The following is a 23,191-nucleotide window of genomic DNA, read 5'->3' as shown; positions in this document are numbered from 1 at the left end:
CCACGATCGATAAGTACTTGCAGTGTATCGAGGATTTGATGAATAAGTTACACCGTGAGAATTAAGTAGTAAGAATAGGTCTAACATCATATTTAATTAATTTTGATAAGTTTACCATAACTGTATAATTATACAACAATAATATAATAAATTAGTTTCCAAACAATAGAAAAAAAACAACAAATTTACAAACATTTAAAATGAAAATTGCAATATAAACTACACATTTGTTTAAAGCAAGAAGCTTCGAGAAAATGCAGTGAAAACAAAATAAAATTCATAAGTTTTTAGTGTTTAAACGTGGTGTTCATTAATATTTATTTACGCAAATAATTTACAATAGACATATGCATAAAATGCTAATTAAACAATTAAAATTTTTATATTGTCTACACTTCGAAGTAATGAAGCAATTAACACATGCAAAGTGAGAAAACAAGGCGGAAAATTAAAAAAAAAAAAAACAAAGTTGAAAAAAAAAAATACGTTTGAAAGCAAATTCAACAACAACAAAACAACGAAATCTATTTTTATTTTGGTTGCTGTAATTGTGGTGAGTTAATTATTGATTCTTGTATTAACATATAACTTAGTAATCTATAACAATATAATAATAACCTCGCGCGAATTCTGTTCTGATTAGTATTAGGCCAAACCTATATGTGATGTAATAGTTTTTTTTATAAACTTTTCTTCTACAAATTGATGAAATCTTTTAAATTTTTACCATATACCCCAAACATTCTATGAGCGCCCATAACACTCAGAAAGCAAAATGAGTGCAAAATATCTAATAAATACGAGACTTAGAAACAGGGGCGGATCCCGGAAAAATGCCCGTGGGGTGGTGAAGAGGGGAGGAGGTCCAGATTTGAAATCTCCAATAGAACATTCACAACAAAAATGTAAATATAATAATAATAATCCTTAATTTTGTCAGCAAAGTATTTGCGAGACCCGCACCGGTTACGTTAACAACAGGGACAAACCATAAAAAGTATTCGCAAAGGATGTTTTTTTTCATGGTGGATTGGGCGTATCGAACTCCAATTGGTTGCACTAACATCAAATATTTAATATAATAAATAACTTAAAAATATGATCACGAGCATCTGTTCACACATGCATATAATTATCAATTAACGCTTAAAAAACTCATGAAACTTTCATTGAGATAACTGGTGGTCTGACGAAAGTGTTCTTTCGGCGAATATGAGCTGTTCGAAATTTTGCTTTACTCATTGCGTTTCCAATGTAAATGTTGTAATGCTGGACAGGTGCATATGCGTGTACTTTGTTTAGGTATTATAATGTTTTGCAATGGAAATATGCTGTGCAACGATGCAAGACCAACTGTACCTTATCGTGAACTGCGCTATGGAATTGCTACTGTTTTTATACACAGCGTGCTTTGCACACACAGTATATTAATTTTGATTGTACAGGTATAAAGGAATCGAGATAGATATAGATTTACATATATCAAAATCATCAATATTGAAAAAAAATTTGATTGAGCCATGTCCGTCCGTACGTCTGTCTGTTAACACGATACCTTGAGTAAATTTTGAGGTATCTTGATTAAATTTGGTATGCAGGTTCCTGGGCACTCAGCTCAGATCGCTATTTAAAATGAACGATATCGGACTATAACCACGCCCACTTTTCGATAACGAAAATTTCGAAAAATCGAAAAAGTGCGATAATTCATTACCAAAGATGGATAAAGCGATGAAACTTGATAGGGGGGTTAACCCTATGACGCAGAATAGAAACTTAGTAAAATTTTGGACAATGGGCTTGGCACCGCCAACTTTTAAAAGAAGGTAATTTATAAGTTTTGCAAGCTATAATTTGGCAGTCGTTGAAGATATCATGATGAAATTTGGCAGGAACGTTACTGCTATTACCGTATTTGTGCTAAATAATCGGAGGAAGAACACGCCTACTTTAAAAAAAAAATTTTAAGTCAAATTATAACAAAAAATTTAATATCTTTACAGTATATAAGTAAATTATGTCAACATTCAACTTGGTGCAACAAAATGCAAAAATAAAAGAAAATTTCAAAATGGACGTGGCTCCGCCCTTTTTCATTTAATTTGTCTAGGATACTATTAATGCCGTAAGTCGAACAAAAATTTACCAATCCTTGCGAAATTTGGTAAGGGCATAGACTCTATGACGGTAATCGTTTTCTGTGAAAATGGGCGAAATCGGTTGAAGCCACGCCCAGTTTTTATACACAGTCGACCGTCTGTCCTTCCGCTCGGCCGTTAACACGATAACTTGAGCAAAAATCGATATATATTTACTAAACTTAGTTCACGTACTTATCTGAAGTTCCTTTATCTTCGATATCGAAAATTATGAATAATGAAAAAAAAAATGGCATAATTTTATACCAAATACGAAAAAGGGAATGACACATGGTAATTGGATTGGTTTATTGACGCAAAATATAACTTTAGAGAAAACTTTGTAAAATGGGTGTGACACCTACCATATTAAGTAGAAGAAAATGAAAAACTTCTGCAAGGCGAAATCAAAAGCCCTAGGAATCTTGGCAGGAATACTGTTCGACTGATGATGTTCTGGGTCCACATTTTGGTAAATATCTCGAAAACGCTTTCACATATACAACTGAGGGCCACTCCTTTTTAAAAGCCATATTAAATAAATAAATGTAAGGCGCGATAACCTCCGAAGAGATCTAAGGCCGAGCTTCTCTTCCAATTTGCGTCGTGCTCCTCTTGATTTTCCCTACAAATTGGAAATTGAAAATTTTCTTCTAATTCAAAAACCTTATTTCTAAAATTTTGATGTTGCTTTGCCCGGGGTGTGAACCCAGGGTATACGGTGTGGTAGGCGGAGCACGCCACCATCACACCACGGTGGCCGCCAATATCGTACAACATATTCTAGAGTCACCCTTGGTCCACCTCTATGGCGGTATCTCAAAAAGGCGCCCACCTATAGAACTAAGGCCTACTCCCTTTTAAAATACTCATTAACACCATTCTTTTCATACCCATATCGTACAAACACATTCTAGAGTCACCCCTGGTCCACCTCTATGGCGATATCTCGAAAAGGCGTCCACCTATGGAACTAAGGCCCACTCCCGTTTAAATAATCATTAATACCTTCCATTTGATACCCATGTCATACAAACACATTCCAGGGTTGTCTCCTAAGCCCTCAGCTGAGTATGTAATGTTCGGTTACACTCGAACTTAGCCTTCCTTACTTGTTTCACTTACTTCCAGATTAGTATGGTCCTCCTGGTTCAACTAATTCCACTGTTTGTTCTGAATTTGTGATTTTCGGCTTGAAAAATTATGTTATTTTAAGAGGTGCCATGTCTATGTTGATTACGGAATACGGTTTTATTTGAAAACATTAAACAACGAATCAATCCTTCGCGAACACTAAGGGTTTGACATTTTTTTCTGTATTCCCGTTCGTGAATGTGAATGCGGAATAAATTTTTAAATATTCACGTTCGTATATAAACTAAGTGCGAATGTGGGTACATAAATAAATAGGGTGACCATGCGTCCCGGAAATCCGGGACATATCCTGAATTTTGATGAAATGTCCCGCATTTTACTAAATTTGAAGTAAGACGAGAAAAAAACTGCGCATCCGAATGTGGCTTGTTTTTCTCAGATTTTGAAAATCGTTAAGTTCTTTTTTGCCATTCCAGCTCATAATGCTAGCTGTGAGCGGGTGTTTTCATTACTAAATTCGCAATGGGCATCGTTCCGAGGGGAGAGGGAGAGAAATGAAAGTAATAGAAGTCCAAACCGAAAACGGACGGCGTGGTATCAGTTTTGTATCGAAGTGTTAATAGTTTTTTATCGAGCAATTATCGGTTTGTTATTGAAAAGTTAACGATTTATTATTGCGAATTGGTCGCTTATTTATCAAAAAGTTATCAATTTTCTATCTCAAGGTTATTGATTTGTTAACGAAAAGTTATCAATTTAATATAGAAAAGCTTTCAATTATTTATCGAAAAAATATCGATATGTTATAAAAAAATATCAATTTGTTTTTGAAAAGTTGTAGATTTATTACCGAAAACCTGACGAAAATGTATCGAAAAGTTATCGTTATGTTATCGAGTTGCTATCGAAACCGAAGAACTTGACGATAATTCCGCTTTCTAAAACCAGCGCATACTAAATGAATAGCCTACCGGTATAGGTTGTTACAGATAAGAAACAGACCAGGCTCCTCTCAAGGGGGGGGGGGGGGGGGGCAGCTTGCCCCGGGCGCTACTCACAGTGGGACGCCAAATGGTCCGCAAAGCAGAATATCCTGGATAATTTGTATCTTTATTATAACTGATTTCTGGAAAATATTGATTTATGGAAAAAATTTCTATACTAAAAAATGCATGCAAATGTCCGGAACACTTGCGACAGGTTGTGGAATAATTGAAAGGATATATCTTTTTTTCTCACGTTCAACGTTACGATGTGAATTATTAAAAAATGCTTTAACAAAAACTGTCAAACGTGAATGTGAAACACGATGGAGCTCCAGAATAAAAGCGGTTAGCGTTATCGTCGATGGGCTAAAGAATGTAGTAGAACACTTAGAAAATAGCAGAGGACACTAACATCGCAAGTGACACCAGAAGCGAAGCTACAGTTCTGTTGCAAAATATTGTTACGAATATTAGCAAAACTAAGGAGTGCTGCCATCTCCAGGCCGATGCTAAGCAGTGACGTGAATTCACATCAATAATTCAATCATTATGTATCTGCATAAACGAATCAATAATTGCGTCTACACATATGTACACATTCCGACGAGCAACATTTACATACAAGGCAGCGAGAGATGAGATGTCACACACAGATGAATTTATTTATACGCTTATGTGTGTGCGAGAGACTGTAAACTACAAACTCACATATGTACATCTGAGAAGCGCTAAAAAGTAGACAATTGTAAACAAGTAGAAACTATATGAGAACTATACACACACGAATATAGTTGGTAAGTTCTGGAAATGGAAGAGCCTAGAAGTATGCAGCGTAAACTATAAAAGCGGGGCAGGCGAGTAAGAAGTAATTCAGTTTGAGTTGAGTTATCAATCAGTTTGGTTTTTAAGCCAGCGAGTAGCAAAGTATAAGTGTTATTGTGAAGTACTTTAATAAAGGCCATTTTTCTATTATTCAATATTGGAGTTATTTATTCAACAGTTTAGTGATACGAACTCAGAAGAGGATTGCAAATAAGAGGATTTGTAGAAAAATCGTTACAATATACTAAATTTTAGTGTCATAAAATTAGTTAATTTCTGGTATGAAGTCTTAAGGAGGATTGATCTCGTGCATCTCATATTACAAGATCCGGGGATGAATTTTAGAGAAGCGTATCATGATCTTAAATCATTAGCGACTGAACTATCTGAAATTCGAGACACTCTCTGTGAAGAAGCAATAGAAAAAACGAAGTCTCTTTGTGAAAAATGGAATATTGATATAGTAAAACGTATAAGAAGGCACCGCAAAATGCCTGGAAATTCGGCTAGAGATGTTAGCCTTTCCGCAGAATGTGAAATTTCTCGCGTTATGAAAAGTGTACTCGATCGTCTCCAATAAGAAATACGTTCAAGATTTACATGACTAAATATTCTTAATTTTAAATTTGGTTTCTCTTAGACGTTGAAAATTTATTAAACTAGGATAATAACGACTAATAAAGAAATTGTAAGAACTTGGGTGAATTTTATAATACAGATTTCAATGGCACAGAACTTTTTGTCGAAATATGTGACTGCAAAATATTACTTCGCAGTAGAAAAAAATCTAACCTAAAAAAAATAGTTTTCCCCGGGCGCAAGAAAACTTTACTACGCCACTGCTTTCTAGACATGTGTATGTTTACATACCGTACTTCACGGGTACTTGGTGGTCACTTCTTTTGCTTTTAAGTACTTATTTGAAATGGCTGCTGGTCTTCATACTAAACTAGCATTTATCTATGCCGACACATTTAAAAACAAAATATATCACTTAGTGCATATATTAAGTAATTTAAATAAACTTCCAATCATATTAAAGCTCATTTAAAGCTCAGATTTTGCGCTAATCAACAACCGATAATGGAATATGCGTAAACACGACAAATCACTGTGTAATCGGTTTTATTAGCGCGATATAATAAAAATTGCAAATTACAAGAAACGCTAACTCCTAAGAATAGAAAAAATAATTAAAAACAAGTAAGGAAGGTTAATTTCGGGTGTAACCGAACATTACATACTCAGTTGAGAGCTATGATGACAACATAAGGGAAAATAACAATTTAGCAAAATGAACCGAGGGAAACCCTGGAATGTGTTTGTATGACATGCGCATCAAATAAAAGGCATTAAAGAGTATTTTATGAGGGAGTGGGCCATAGTTCTATAGGTGGACGCCATTTAGGGATATAGCCATAAAGGTGAACCAGGTGTGACTCTAGAATGCGTTTGTACAATATCGGTATCAAATTAAAGGTATTAATGAGGCTTTTAAAAGGGAGTGGTGGTAGTTGTATATGTTTTATTTATATGTTATTATTATGTTTATTTTACAAAGTTTTTTTCTAAAGTTATATTTTGCGTCAATAAACTAATCCAAATACCATTTTTCATCCCTTTTTTCGTATTTGGTATAGAATTATGGCATTTTTTTCGTTTTTCGAAATCGAAAAAGTGGGCGTGGTCATAGTCCGATTTCAACCATTTTTTATACCAATATAAAGTGAGTTCGGATAAGTACGTGAACTGAGTTTAGTAAAGATATATCGATTTTTGCTCAAGTTATCGTGTTAACGGCCGAGCGGAAGGACAGGCGGTCGACTGTGTATACAAACTGGGCGTTTCTTCAACCGATTTCACAGAAATAAGTTAACGTCCCAGAATCTAAGCCCCTATCAAATTTCACAAGGATTGGTAAATTTTTGTTCGACTTATGGCGTTAAAAGTATCCTAGACAAATTAAATGGAAGGGCGGAGCCACGCCCATTTTGAAATTTTCTTTTATTTTTGCATTTTGTTGCACCATATCATTACTGGAGTTGAATGTTAATATAATTTACTTATATACTGTAAAGATATTACATTTTTTGTTAAAATTTGACTTTAAAAAAAATTTTTTTTTTAAAGTGGGCGTGGTCGTTCTCCGATTTTGCTAATTTTTATTGAGCATACATATAGTGATAGGAGTAACATTCCTGCCAAATTCCAGCACGATATCTTCAACGACTGCCAAATTACAGCTTGCAAATTTTTAAATTACCTTCTTTTAAAAGTGGGCGGTGCCACGCCCATTGTCCAAAATTTTAATAATTTTCTGTTCTGCGTTATAAGCTCAACTCACCTACGAAGTTTCATCGCTTTATTCGTCTTTGGTAATGAATTATCGCACTTTTTCGGTTTTTCGAAATTTTCGATATCGAAAAAGTGGGCGTGGTTATAGTCCGATATTGTTCTTTTCAAATAGCGATCTGAGATGAGCGCTCAGGAACCTACATACCAAATTTCATCAAGATACCTCAAAATTTACTCAAGTTATCGTGTTAACGGACGGACGGACGGACGGATATGGCTAAATCAAATTTTTTTTCGATCCTGATGATTTTGATATATGGAAGTCTATATCTATCTCGATTCCTTTATACCTGTACAACCAACCGTTATCCAATCAAAGTTAATATACTCTGTGAGCTCTGCTCAACTGAGTATAATAAAAATACTAAAAATACAAGAAATCTATGATGATGTGCATAATTTTCTTGCAATGAAAACCTGAACTGAGAAGAACTTAGAAAAAAAAACAACAAAAAAAATTAAATTTAACGGCAGCCAGCTGTGTGTTAATGCAAATTATTTTGGCATTACATTTGTGTGATGTTTATTTTATTTTAATTTTTCTTCATATTTTTAATTCTTTTTATTTCTCTCTTTATCTTTTTATTATTACATCATCGTTTTAAAGCAATAAAATTACTGCAAGAAATTCATGAATTTTTAATTATGCAACACATTTACTTATACATTTCTATATTCGTTTTGCAATCTAATCAACGTCACTGTATCTAAAAACACAAAAGAGCTTAACACACACGATTCATATGTAAGTGCGAAAGTGTAACCAAAGTGATAGTGTGTGCAGAGGCGCGCGCATTTCGGAAGCACACAAAGAGATGTAGAACAATGTTGGGCAATAAAATATTAATTTTCACTTTTCGCTCATAAATTTTTCGTTTTACAAGTACATTTTTCATGTTATAGTCATGCAATTGTATACGCATGCAATGTCACACACACATATATTCCTCAATACACCTGCGTGAAAATTATAGAGGCAAGTAGTGGTGAGTGGAGTTGGAAATTCTGTCATATTTAGGTTAGGTTAGTTTAGGCGGTAGCTTCCTGGAGGGGAATCTCCCTTGGACAACATGATCGTGTGATACCATATACAATAAAATAACGGTAACGTAGCTATAGCTACTTAGAGAATCGTTGCTTAGCAACGATAAAGTTCCGAATGATACCGATCTCAATCTTGTATAAATCCTCCGGAGATACACTGAAATAAAAAGACTGGCAAAATCAATCGAAATACGGGTCAATTCAACCGAAATTTCTGTAAATTTTTATCCATCGCAACAAGATGTTGAATCAACTGCGTACAAAGCGTTGATTCGTAATTGACCGTTTTAGTAGTCAAATGAACAAAAAAAGTTGTTGCAACAGCTTTGTACGAAAGTACCTATGTTGCGGCATTTGCAAGGCAAATCAATCTTAACTAAGATCTTTTCATGGCAGAAATACATTCGGAGTGCTTGCCGAACAGTGCCGAGGGGCGATCTCGCTTAGGAAAATTTTCTTCTAATTGAAAAACCTTATTTTTAAATTTGTATGTTGCTTTGCCCGAGGTGTGAACCCAGGGTCTTCGGTATGGTAGGCGGAGCACGCTACCATCACACCACGACGGCCTCCATATACATACGTAAATATGTGCATACATAGAGTGCACAGCATACATAAGTACAAAGTAGAGAGCGCAGTGAGCGTAAAAGTCTCTTAGAAATTTGCTCATATATTGACTGTTGATCGCTGTTGAAATGACCAGTGAGCTCAGTTGTGTTAACAAAAAAATCAGTTAGATTGATTAGGAATCTGTCAATTTTACAGAATGTTGTTAAATAAAGAGCGACAATTTCTCTTCTGTTGAAATGACTAAACTAATTTGTTCGCTTGACAAAGAACTCGGTTGAATTAACCACAATTCGATCAATTTCACCGAATCTCCGTTAAGTCAAGAACAACAGAACCGATTTGTTGATTTTACTAGCACCATTTCTTTAAGTGTACAAGTGAGTCCCGGCGGAAGTACTTTCGCCTAGTTCTGGCAAAAGCTGGGCAATCAAGCATGAAGTGATTCGACGATTCCACCTCATCATCCTCCATACATAGGTGGTGTCCGCCCGAGGGGAGCAAACCAGAGGAGCCCGCGTAATCCCGAAATCGATGCAGTCATCCGCTTCAGTTGTACCGATGCCGGCTAAGATATCAGCTTGACAGTTGCCCGGGATATCACAATGGCCCGGGACCCAGATAATCTATGGCCCGGAGCCCAGATAAATAGTCCGATGCAATCGCAAGCGAGGGTAGGCACTCCCAGACCACCCTCGATTGCACTGTAGTTGAACTCAAGGCCTTGATAGCCGCTTGGCTATCAGAGTAGATGATAAATTCCCTAACCGTAGTAGCAATGGATAGCATTTCATCCACCGCATCCTTAATGCGGCAACTTCCGCTTGGAAGAAGCAGCAGTGATCAGCCAACTTTAACGTGCGGCATCTCTGGACTAAAGTACCCGTGAACAAGTTAACTGATCCCCTCCCCAGTTCTTTCATATTACCACAGTTGCAAACTTTGGGGTAAACTTAATGGCAGTGAAAATTCGTATATCACTAACATTTTAATGGTAGCGGAGAGAAAATTACATGATCACTAAATATATAGAGATAATTAAGGTGACGTGCAATAGTGTCAAAGGAAACAACGTCAATTGGTATTAATGCGCTTTCGAAAGAGAATTAATGTCAAAAAACTTCTGGGTTTCTATAGATGACACAACTACCGAAAACATTTTGACTCTAAGAAAATTTTGACGTGGTATTTCTTTGAGGGTGCCACAAAGCGGAAATCGATAATTTTCGAACCAAGTTTGACACGAGATGACAGAGAACAGTTCCCGAATATACATACATCATAATTAAAGCCCTTGAAGACAATTTTTGTGTCAGAAAGGGAATGTTTTAGGGACAAACTTCTCCAATTTCGTAATTAGTTCCGGAAGTTTTCGTACGACTTACCGACAATACCGAAATAATACTAAGCCCTAAATAGGTAGCTGATCATAAATCCCCAAATAAAGGATATGTGGAAAATCCAATAATTACGAACATAATAACGAAAGGTATAAAAAAGGATAACAAGAAATTAACCTGGGATTGGGGTGGCTTAGGTTGGGTGGCAGCTCTCACTTGGACATTTTATTTTGTCCATTGTGTTACCACACACTCTAACTGTGAAATTGGCTGCATGGCAGCGATAAAGCCATTACTAAGGCCCGCATAGATCTTGATATTTTGAGGTTAAGCAATCCCTTATAGCCATCGACCTCGATCGCATGAATATCTGAGTAATTGTTTAAATTCTTTAACAGCTACAGCGGCGGACTGGATCCATCCGTGAACAGGTTCACCAGGTTCCTATCTCCTTCTAAATCACTTCATTACTCCCTTGAAGGAATAAGAGTGATGAATGTGGGAACAGCAGTGGAAATCGGCGCACAGTCCTAGAGCTTTTAAGTCTTACCAGGGATGAAGTCGGTCAGAATGCTGAAGTGCATGAAATTCGCGTGCTGTATCGATCGTGGACAGATTCAGCAGTAGTTTTAGTACCAGGGCCAAAAGCTGCACCGTTTCCAACCTTTGACCGCGAAACAGGCGTCTAGCGTTCACCACCAGATCGGAACGCCAACATTTGAGAGAAATCCCAGCGTTTGCCAATTGTCTCGCGAACGCAGCTCAAGGCAACGTAAGCCCTCAAAGCCCTCTCCTTCACATTCAACTCCCATAAAAGCTTGCTGTCAAAAGTAATTCCATGTTACTTTACCACGTCGGAGAGCATTAGCGGTTGTCTCCCAAATTCAGGGATGTTGAACCTAACATGAGATGATTTTTTCCAGAATTTAATAAGCAGAGTTAATATTATATACGAAAACGCCGACCTTGTTACCGATGTCCAGAGTGTACTTTTATTATGGATGCAACACTTCTCTGCTCTCCTAAATGGAGAGAGCGATGTAACGCACAGGGATGATGAACTCGATACAGCATATTGATGCTGATGGAATTAATGTCCTCCAATCCGATTTTAACGAAGTCAGAATATCAATAACCAGATTAAAAAATAACAAGGCCAAGGGCGCTGATGGATTACCAGAGGAGCTATACAAATACTGCGGTGAGCAGCTGGTAAGACGATGCATCAGCTTCTTTGCAAGATATGTTCCGACGAAAGCATGCCCGACGATTATAATCTTTACCCAGTCCACAAGACGGGAAATTCTACAAACTGCGCCAACTATCGCGGAATTTACTTTCCCAATATCGCATTTAAGGTCCTGTCAAGGGCATTATGCAAAATATAGCAGCCCACCGTAAATCGGCTGATTAGAGCTTGTCTACCAAAAGAAAATAACCTGCGAAAACAGAATTGAAGCACTTGAACCCTTTGTTGATATCAAAGCCACATTCGACAGCGCGAAAGTGAATTGAGCCGCTTTGTATGAATTTGGATTCCTCGCAAAATTTATACGATTGTGCAAAATGACGCCAGGCCAAGCCTCCAGCTACTAGGGGCGGCAGAGTTGCCAGGTCTCGGGGCAGCAATTCAGCTAGATTCTAGAAAATTTTTAGTATTTGCCAAGAGGACGAAGTTATTCTATAACATAAAACCTTTCACCAGTTTGGGGTTCTTCCGTTAAGTCGTCAAACAAATTCTGGTAACACTATGAACACATTCAGTCTATGTGAGGTACTTATTTATTCATGGAAATTAATGAATTATTATATACAACAAAAAACTATAAATTACCTTTTTCAGGGCTCTATTATTTTTCCCATTGCTGTAAGCCTACAAAACCATATATCTAGATAGGTTTGTATATGGGGTATTCCATCCCATTTCGACCAATTTTGAACCCGACGCCTTTAGAAGTTTTTCAAATTTTTTCATCCAACTCAAAAAAAGTTATGAATTAAAAAAAAAACACCGTTTTTGTTTTCAAAATGCTATAACTTTTTCAAAAATTGACCGTTTGGGATCTTTTTTAAAATTTGTTTTTAAATGTACTTTTCGGAAAAAATTCCAAAAAATTTTTAAAGTTTTTTTTTTTTGTAATTTTTCAGTTTTTCGAGATTTTTCGAATTTCGCCCTTTTCTTCATAAAAATCTTCAATCAATCCTGCAATCATCCCCACTAATCCCGGAGTGAGCCGAGAATTTTTTTTTTTTATTTAATTGAAAAAACAACTTTAAAATTTTTTTTTGTATTTTCTCCGAAAATTACATTTAAAAACATATTAAAAAAAAAAAAAAAATTATCTCAATTTTTGAAAAAGTTATAGCATTTTGAAAAAAACACCGTTTTTTTTTTAAATATTTAAAACTTATTTTGAGTTGTTGAGAAGTTTTTTATGAAAAAAAGGGCGAAATTCGAAAAACCTCGAAAAACTTAAAAATTACAAAAAAAAAAATTAAAAAATTTTTTTGAATTTTTTCCGAAAAGTACATTTAAAAACAAATTAAAAAAATAAAAATATCCCAAACGGTCAATTTTTGAAAAAGTTATAGCATTTTGAAAACAAAAACGGTGTTTTTTTAAATTCATAACTTTTTTTGAGTTGGATGAAAAAATTTGAAAAACTTCTGAAAAACGTCTTTCGTAAGCTAGAAAAAGAAGAAAAACTTTCAGCCAATTCTAAAGGGGTCGGGTTAAAAATTGGTCGAAATGTGATGGAATACCCCATATATGTACATACATACGTTTCTTCATTTCACGCACAAAATTTTGATTTGTTTGTTTGTTTTGAAAGTGCACCCGGCTGGAAGATTGGTGTTTAGATTTTTTTACTAGGTGGAAAAAAACTTAACCCTTTCGAACCGGCATTCAGCCTGTTAAGTAAATATAATTTAATTAGTTTCAAGTAATTAAGATACAGATAATTAGATTATTTGCATTCAAAAATTTCAAATTTTTATGATGGGGGGCTGGGGGGACTGGTACAACATTTGTACCAGCAGTTCTGAACGTACAAATAATAATAAAAAATATTTATATTGATGCATAATGATTTATTGGAAAAAATAAAAGTTTTACAAAAAAGTATATTACTTCCAAGAAAAATGTTTAAAAAGTAAATACGCAATTGTTATATTTCGAAAATTATGTATGAATCTAATTTATTTTTGAGTATGATATTTTGCGAAGCATATCTTTCAAAGTGATATATCACATTGCTGTCAAATTTGTTTTGTTCTGATTTGTGTTTTGCCCTGCGCACACTTTGCGCAACGTCTTCACGAGTCTCAATAAGAATTGCTAAATGTAAGGATACGTTCCCCAGCTCCCTTTTTTCGTTGAGATAAACGGCTTTGTGATTGCGATCTGCGTACAGCTGCAGTTTTAATACCTGATATTAATGACCAAATGTGCTGACCCATTTTTCGTTTGTGGTGGTAAATTTTTTCTATTTTTCTTTAATTGTACTAACTAATACTGTTTTCACACAGAAACTTAATGATCTCATTTCACCTTCTAATGAAATTGTAAATTTGGTGCTTTCACACAGAAGTAACTGCTCGATTAGTATGTAGGATGAAATGTGAAAGCAAATAAAATGACAATGCTATATGACAGAAAATCTGGCGGAACGATACAAGGTGGCAGCATGGTGACATACCTACAAACATAAAAAAATTCCATGTACTTGTAAATTCGATGGACAAATGTCAAGAGTGACATCGCAGCCACATTTTTATTCCACGTTTTACTGATTTGAGTGGCATATATTGTTTTAACGATGATCTTCCTTTATACTTTGCCATTGATTCATCTCTTCTCTGCCTAACCTTATCCTGCCGGTATTTTTGAAATGTACTTTCCAAATACTCCACAACATCGTTGATGTAATAAGTTTTACTGCAATCAGTTGGTTTCTGAGAAAATGCAAAATACAATTTTGATGCCAAAAATTTATAGCGGTCACGAGATATTGCAGTCTAGATAATAGCATTACTTATTGAAGGATGTTTTGACCAATAATGTTTTAAAGTCGGAAGCTTGTTATAAGCAATAACGAATTTGTATCAGTGTTTACTATATTTGATCTTTTTTTGCGGTTTGAAACTCAGAAATGGGGTCATTTGTACATTGTGCGATATACATGCACAGACTTCGAGGAAATATCTTTTGAAAAATTTTGAAAGGGTAAAGAATTGAGAGGAATTTCCGGACTTATATTACGTCCACGGTAATCACTTATTAAAGCGCGCAATAAGGCATACAAATCGTGGAGGAGGATTAAAACTGATGTAGCATGGCAGGCCTACAGAATCGCTAGAAACACTACTACTAGGATTATAAGAAACCAAAAATGTAAGTTCTTCACCTCAAGGCTAAATCCCTCATTACCTCCTAAATATCTTTGGCGTAATTTAAAGAGTCTTCGAATATATGGAAATAAAAGGCAAGATTGTACTTTGAATGCAGATACCCTTAATGACGCATTTGTGCATAGTTCCGTGGTTGGTGTTGACTTTGGTAATTTTGTTACAAATGGTTCTGTGGGTTTTTCCGGAAGTCCATTCGAATTCACTGCGGTTACTGAATGTGAGGTAGTAAGAAGTATTCTTAAAATAAATTCCAACGCAACTGGAACGGATAGTGTACCAATTAAATTTATAAAAATTATTTTACCATTTGTGTTGAGTACCCTTACGCACATTCATAACCACTGCATTACGACATCTTGCTTTCCTGAGTCGTGGAAATGTGCCATAGTTAAACCTGTTCCTAAAAAACGGTCTGCGAGCTCTGTCACTGATTATCGACCCATAAGCATTCTGCCAGTATTATCTAAAGTTTTTGAAAGGCAGGTAGCAAATCAAATCAACTCACATATTTTGAGGCATAATCTACTTTCGCCGTACCAGTCGGGTTTTAGAGCTAATCACAGCTGTGCAACTGCATTACTAAAAGTAATCGATAATATCCGAATACCCTTCGATAATAACCAGCTCACCCTGCTCTGCTTACTAGACTTTTCAAAAGCTTTCGACTTTGTCGACCACGAGTTGCTCTGTTATAAACTGCAGCTATACTTCGGATTTACTAAAAGCGCCTTGATGTTAATGGAAAGTTATTTAACCGGAAGAGTTCAATTCGTCAACACAGAAAGTGAAGTGTCGGGTGTGAAAAACTTATCCCAAGGTGTTCCGCAGGGCTCCATCCTTGGGCCCTTATTATTTAGTATTCTTATAAACGACATTTTTTCAGCGTGTAAGCACATGAGCATGCATGCGTATGCAGATGATATACAAATGTATTTATCTGGTAGTTTCGCGAATCTAAGCACACTTTGTGTCAAAGTAAATAATGACCTATCATGCGTGCAGTAATGGGCCAATAGTAATGGTCTTTGCCTTAATGCTAATAAATCGTTTGTATTACCTATTTCTAAGAAAAAGGTCGTCGATGTACTAACTCCTACTATATGCATTGGTAATACTGCTCTACAAACTGTTACTAAAATCACGAATCTGGGTTTCGTAATTAACTCAAACCTAACTTGTGTTGACCATATCAACTCTGTTGTTGGTAAAGTGTATAATACATTGCGCAATCTGAGGCAATCTGCACCGTTTACGCCTCCTCATATTAGAAGAAAGCTTGCCGTACAGCTTATGTTGCCAATAATAACCTACTCTGAGCTAGTTTACAACAAATTAGATTCGTGCTCTGCACATAAAATTGAGATTGCCTTTAATCAGGTAACTCGCTACGCAGGTTCGATCATATTTCTGCGTGGCGGTCTCAACTCTTAGGATGTGACATATTCGCCTATCAGAAGGCTAGAAGTGTAATCTTCTTGTTCAGGTTGGTTTCTACTAAATCACCACGGTACTTATATGAAAAACTCACATTTGCTAGATCTCTCAGGTCGTGTAGTATAGTTGTACCCAGCTTCAATTTTGTTGTCTCTGCAAGGCTGTTTTTCGTCAACACCATTCGTATATGGAACTCAATCCCAGCTGCAATAAAGAACAATGTAAACCAAAGCAATTATAAGCGCATTCTTTTCAATTATTTCTCTACACATTAATTTTAATCTGACCATTTTGTTTTTTCTTTGTTTTTTTTTTTTTCTTTTTTACTCAATTTTTTCCTAAGTCGTTTACTTTGAGTATAGTTTTAATTAAATGTCTTTAAGATGTCTCCTATATCTACATATATTTTATATCACTACTACTGTACTTTGTATAACATCATTAACTTAGGTTAACTTTAGTAATACTTGTATCCCTTTTTATTCCAAAATTTTATTCAATCTTGTTAAATACATATCCATGACACTGTTTGTTGTACTACAAAATATATATTATCTTACTGTACTAATGTAATTTCTAATAAATGAAATGAATGTATAGGTATGGAATTTTCTCAAAGAGAAGACCACAACCTAAAGTCTCATGAGATGTAATTCTCATTATCGTCTTGTGCTAAATTGGATCCCACAAATTCATCCGGTGCTATAATGCTTTCAACATCTGATAGCTCACTATTGGACGATGAAGCGGAACCAGAATCTTCGCCGTGCGAACCCAATTTTGGCAAATAATTATCATCATTTCCGTTTAAAAAATAAGTGCCTGTATCATCGACATCTGAATCAAGCATTTCATCAATCAGCAGTTCGGTAATTTTATCTGAGCTCAGTTTTTTCGACATGGTATTTCTTTATAAAAGAAAGACGGGATAATACTTCTTTTTTGAAAAGAGGCACTGTTGGTACTTAAATGTACCAGTATAAAATACTACTGGTACATATAAGTACCAGCTCACTGAAACTCCACAAACTCAAGCAAATCCATATAAGTGTTGCACAAAATATGTTAAAGCTTTTAAATAAAATAAATATCTTCCATAAAAATAATTTTTTTGGCAGTTACAACTTTTTGTTTAAAAGTTATTATTCAAAAACCAAACACGTGTCCGAACCTTTCACTATTTAACTCAAAACTGAGCGTACTGCACAGGAGAAAACGATTTCATTTTTATATGGGGTATTCCATCCCACTTCGACCAATTTTGAACCCGACCCCTTTAGAATTGGCTGAAAGTTTTTCTTTCTTTTCTAGCTTACGAAAGACGTTTTTCAGAAGTTTTTAAAATTTTTTCATCCAACTCAAAAAAAGTTATGAATTTTTAAAAAATCACCGTTTTTGTTTTCAAAATGCTATAACTTTTTCAAAAATTGACCGTTTGGGACTTTTTTTTTTAATATGTTTTTAAAAGTAAGTACTTTTCGGAAAAAATTCAAAAAAATTTTAAAGTTTTTTTTTTTGTAATTTTTCAGTTTTTCGAGATTTTTCAAATTTCAACTTTTTTTTTCTCATAAAAATCTTCAAACAATTCTGCAATCACGGAGTGGGCCGAGAATTTTTTTTTTTTTTTATTTAATTGAAAAAAAAAAACTTTAAAATTTTTTTGTATTTTTTCCGAAAATACATTTAAAAACATATTAAAAAAAAAAAAAAATGATCCCGAACGGTCAATTTTTGAAAAAGTTATAGCATTTTGAAAAAAACACCGTTTTTTTTTCAAAATATTTAAAACTTATTTTGAGTTGGAAAACGGTGTTTTTTTCAAAATGCTATAACTTTTTCAAAAATTGACCGTTTGGGATCATTTTTTTTTAATATGCTTTTAAATGTACTTTTGGAAAAAAAAACAAAAAAAAATTTAGTTTTTTTTTTCAATTAAATAAAAAAAAAAGAAAATTCTCGGCCCACTCCGGGTTTAGTGGGGATGATTGCAGAATTGATTGAAGTTTTTTATGAGGAAAAAAAGGGCGAAATTCGAAAAATCCCGAAAAACTGAAAAATTACAAAAAAAAACTTTAAAAAATTTTTTTTAATTTTTTCCGAAAAGTACATTTAAAAACATATTTAAAAAAAAATGATCCCAAACGGTAAATTATTGAAAAAGTTATAGCATTTTGAAAACAAAAACGGTGTTTTTTTAAAAATTCATAACTTTTTTTGAGATGGATGAAAAAATTTGAAAAACTTCTGAAAAACGTCTTTCGTAAGCTAGAAAAGAAGTAAAAACTTTCAGCCAATTCTAAAGGGGTCGGGTTCAAAATTGGTCGAAATTGGATGGAATACCCCATATGTACCTTTAGACAAACTAAAAAGCCTGCTTTGGTACGTTTTTTATTCAGTTTGAGTGCGATTTTGAGGATTTAGTCCAATATACACATTTAGTGTTACATACGGTGTACCAAAAGGTTCGAAAGGGTTAAAAAAACAAAAGACTTAAGCAACGAACTTGTTTCTATAAGATATAATAATGTGCGAATAATTTGCGTGATATTAGGAAAATACGCAGTATAGCGAAAAATATACAAAAAACAACTTTAGAGAAAATTGAAGAGCCCATGCGATAATAGAAGAAAAATGGAGCTTTCAAACCAGCTTCAAATGACAGCCGCGGCAATGAGAGCGCATAAAAGAACGCATGCAATTGGAAAATTTATGATTGCTACCGCTAGCGACGAGTCATCATATTTTATTAAATTCATAACAACACACATACCAACAACTACATTTATGCATATTATCTATCTAAATTTTCTTTTTAATATTTATATATACACGCACCTTGATATTTACATAAGATTAACGCTTAATATCTTCTGCGGTGTTTCAGTTGTATCGATTTTATAAAGTTGAACTCAGTTGCATAGGGGAATTTATAATTTTCATTAATATCAGCGCGCGTCCACAGTGCTAGATAAATAAATACCGAAGCGACAATGTGTCTAGAGCTAAAATTTTAGCTCTTTTTATTTTCTTCTATTATTTGCCACTGCTTTCAACAGTCTATTATGGTTGAGAAAATGAAGTGTTAATGGTTTTATGACAACCGATGTATTTATGCCCAACAAAAAATGCGAACCTTATAAAAGGCTTATTCAATGTAGCCAAAAGGCTTATGATATCAGGACTTAGTTCTATAAGGAATTATTTTCAGCCCAAAACCTTCCTGTTGATCGGAGGAACCTATAGCCAAAATTTGGTGATAATTGAAGTGTGGGAAATACGTTTCCATAGCGAACATACACACACACAGAATTTGATTTTTATATATATAGATACGAGCCGGACCCGGGTGCACCTTGCGCAACAAATATAAAAGTATCTTATTAAATATCAACCGGAATCAGCTGTTCTCAATCAATTAAAACTTACAGCTTGCGCTGCCATCTGGCGAATGTTAGCAACTGCCGGCAATGTAGTGAAAATATTCACAATAATGCCATAGTACAAATAGATTTATTTGTGTGCTCAAAATCGATTTTTAAAAATTTATTTAATAAAATATAGCTAAACAAAAACACTACGACCAAAATTGCCCAAAGCTCGCTAATAGCCCGAATCTCCGGCGTTAAAACCAAAACTTTATTTATAGATTTGGATTACAAATAAGAGCGAAAAAGGGACCTGCACATAAAAACAGCAATTAGAAATAATATATGTATATGGTTAGTTGTATGACATATTTCTTATTATACTCCTTATTTTTCTGTACTTTACTCATCAGGCATAAGGATTATCTGAAAGAAGCTGTTCAACCCATATACACTTGCGGCATTTTTGTTTTTGTTTTGCCTTGAAGAATATGCTAGATACAAATTCTCACTTTAGGTTAGGTTAGGTTGAACTGGCCGGTCCATGAGGACCTCACATACCAGAAGTTTGTTTTAACGACCAAACAGAAAAACCCTATCAAAAACGAGGACCTATGTTACAAAATAACTCCGTCTTCTTGGCAAATACTAGACGTTTCCTAGGTCTTAAGCCACTTCCTTCTTCTAGATCTGACAGCTGTATCACTACTAATAGCTGGAGTGTTAGCCTGGCAAATGCAGGGCACGAGCACAGAATGTGCTCTATCGTTTCCTCCTCCAACCCGCACTTCCTACATCTGCTATCACTGACCAAGTCTAATTTAAAGACATGTGACGCCAGAAGGCAGTGTCCAATCAGAATACCCGTCATTAGTCTAGAGTCCTCCCTTTTTAATGATAGAAGCAACTTTGTTAGTCTAAGGTTGTATGACCTACACATAATCTTCGACACTTTACAGCCCCGCGCTTGAACCCACGCCTTTCCCGCTTAGTCCATCATGTACACCTCTCGCCTTAGCTTAATCTCGCGCAGTCTAATTGGGACGTCTACGGAGCAAGCTTCAAGGGATGCGCCCTTTTGAGCTAGTTCGTCCGCTTTTTCATTCCCATCTATTCCTATATGCCCTGGGACCCAATATAGATGTATGCTTCTCCTTGTCCCGATTCTCTCCAGAGACTGTTTACACTCTAACATGCATTTAGATGCTGTGCTATGCGAGATTATTGTCTTAATTGCTGCTTGACTATCAATATAAAAGTTAACAAGGTTGCAGCTTAAGCTATTCTCTTCCAGGGTTTCTACTGCTTTGGTTACGGCTACTATTTCCGCTTGGAAAACGCTACAGTAATCCGGCAGCCTGTAGGATCTGCTTATTTCCGGATCACTTTGAATATAAAAAAAAAAATGTTCATAGCGCTCATATATGTATAAATTCGATTCGTATGAAAATGCCGGAATTTCATATGAAAGTGCAAAGAAAAAGCACTTCCATATGAAGCCAAGGCATGATATTCAAATTTACACTTACAAATTTCAAAACTAGTGTAGCACAGAATATTACTATACGGGGTGGCAGTATGGTGACACGCCCTGAATAAATCCTCGACGGCTCTTGCTCTTCAAAAGGTGCAACAATCTGCACTATTGTGCATAAGCGGAGCTATCCACACAACGGAGGCTATGAATGTGATACTGAATATGCAGCATGTGCAGCTATTAGGCTGAGGAAACTGACCACATGGTCTCACTGCAACCATACTGAGATTCTAGACAGATTCTGCTTACCAGAATGGGCAGATTTCTGCAAAACACATACCAAATTTAACAAGGGATACGAGATATTAATCCCTGACAGAAAAAAGTGGGTGAATTACACAAATTGGCCCACTGACAGCATTCAGATCTACACAGATGAATCCAAACTGGATAGCAGGGTCGGAGGGGGTGTCTATTTGGAACGATTGGACATACAAAGATCGTTTCGTCTTCCGGATCACTGTGACGTATTTCAGGCCGCGCTTGTGACATTACAAGACGCTGTGGACTGCCTAATGCAAAAGGCAGTCTCGCAGAGGCGCATTTATATTTTCTCAGACAGTCAAGCAGCGCTGAAAGCCCTTGACTCTGTCACAACTAATTCTGAAACTGTAGTAGGCTGTCGCAAATCACTTAACGTGATGGCTGAACAGTTTACTCTACATCTGGTATGGGTGGAATACCAGGTAATGAGATGGCGGATGAGCTTGCAAAAACGAGTATCTCCCTTCCACTTTCGCCAGGTTGGGCATGTCACTCTCCACCTGCAAACTCAAGATAAAAGAGGCTCTACTGATGGAAGCGCGAGCTAGCTGGAAGCATCATGATGGATGGCACACGACAAAACTTACATGGCCGGAAAGGAATGAGAAGAGATTGCGCGAGCTTCTCACCCTCCGTAAGAGGGATCTTTCCTTAGTTGTGGGTCTTCTCACTGGTCACGTCTGTATTGGACCGCATGCGGAAATTAATGGCGCTCTATTTAATGATTATTCTAGAAGCTGCAGCAAAGAAGAAGATCTTGAAACTGTTAGGCATCTACTTTGCCAATGTCCAGCGCTCGGTAGAAAAAGGCAACATTTCATGGGCAAGTTGTTTCTTGTAGATCTGACTGATATAGCTGAGGTCAATACACGACGCTTAGTTAGCTTCATAAACTCAACGATGTGGTTTGGTTAGGAGAGTAGGAACACATCCATGTGGTTTCACAATGGACCTATAAAGACCTAAGTATGCCGCTCCGATGTGGACGGCAGCCACTTGAACCTAACCTAACCTAACCTAGTGTAGCACTGAAAAAAATTGTAATTAAAAATAAGCTGATTATAAGGTTATGAACCAGGTAGCATAAGGAATAGTATGCCATAAGAAAAATGAAAGGAATATCCAGTTTCCTTAAAAATATAACGAGAATTTGTCGACTATAGCTTGGTTCTATTTTTCATGTATCCTTTAAGTTTAGGCAACATTTATATTATATATTTTGGTTCACCTTAGGGATAAGGCTTATTTGTAACGTTTATAAGCCTTAAATAAGGCGTTAAAATAAGGCGTATAGTGTACAAATTTTACGGTATTCTAAGGTTTATCTGTCAGGAATGAAACAAGTATTCCTTATTACTTACAACCGCTTATGGCAATTTTTGCTGGGCAGTTGCTTGTTCATGGCATATGTGTGTATGTATATGTGTTATTTGTGGCAAGTTGCAAGTTGTAGCGCTTTGCATGTGGCATGTATGTAGAATATGTTGTGCAGCACTTGCATAGCTTATATTGGCATTTACAGTAGCCATTAGCGTTATGAAATATGGAAATTTATAGTCATATTGGTATTGTGGTCAAGAAAAAGAAGTTAACCGTTAAGTGAAGTAGCTTTGGCAAAAGAACATAAAAAATATATTGGTGACATATTTTTTGAATTTGTAAATAGTGTAAATCGCTTTTGTTTGCGAGCAATGGATTTAGTAAAATTTATGATGATTCACAATTTACTTCATATTTGAGGCGTGAACTCATTTTTAACACTCAGCAGTAGTTGCTGATGCTTTGCACTTGTAAGTGTTTTCAGTTGTTAAGAAAAAAGTTGAAAGGAATG

General features: G+C 35.5%; 1 protein-coding gene across 2 annotated transcripts in view; it reads left to right on the top strand.

Annotated features, from left to right (window-relative positions):
• The first annotated feature begins 371 nt into the window (after positions 1-371).
• Positions 372-23,191, top strand: part of pnr (pannier) — a 121,150-nt gene continuing 98,330 nt past the window's right edge. For both annotated transcript variants that reach the window (XM_067771879.1, XM_067771803.1), the window contains exon 1: positions 372-553. The gene's annotated coding sequence lies outside the window, so the exon portion shown is untranslated. The remainder of the gene's footprint in view (positions 554-23,191) is intronic.

The sequence above is a fragment of the Eurosta solidaginis genome, chromosome 1 (genome assembly GCF_040869045.1).
Source record: "Eurosta solidaginis isolate ZX-2024a chromosome 1, ASM4086904v1, whole genome shotgun sequence".
NCBI classification, from domain to species: Eukaryota; Metazoa; Arthropoda; class Insecta; order Diptera; family Tephritidae; genus Eurosta; species Eurosta solidaginis.
Note: the sequence above shows the minus strand (reverse complement) of the source record. Positions and strands in the feature narration are given on the sequence as shown.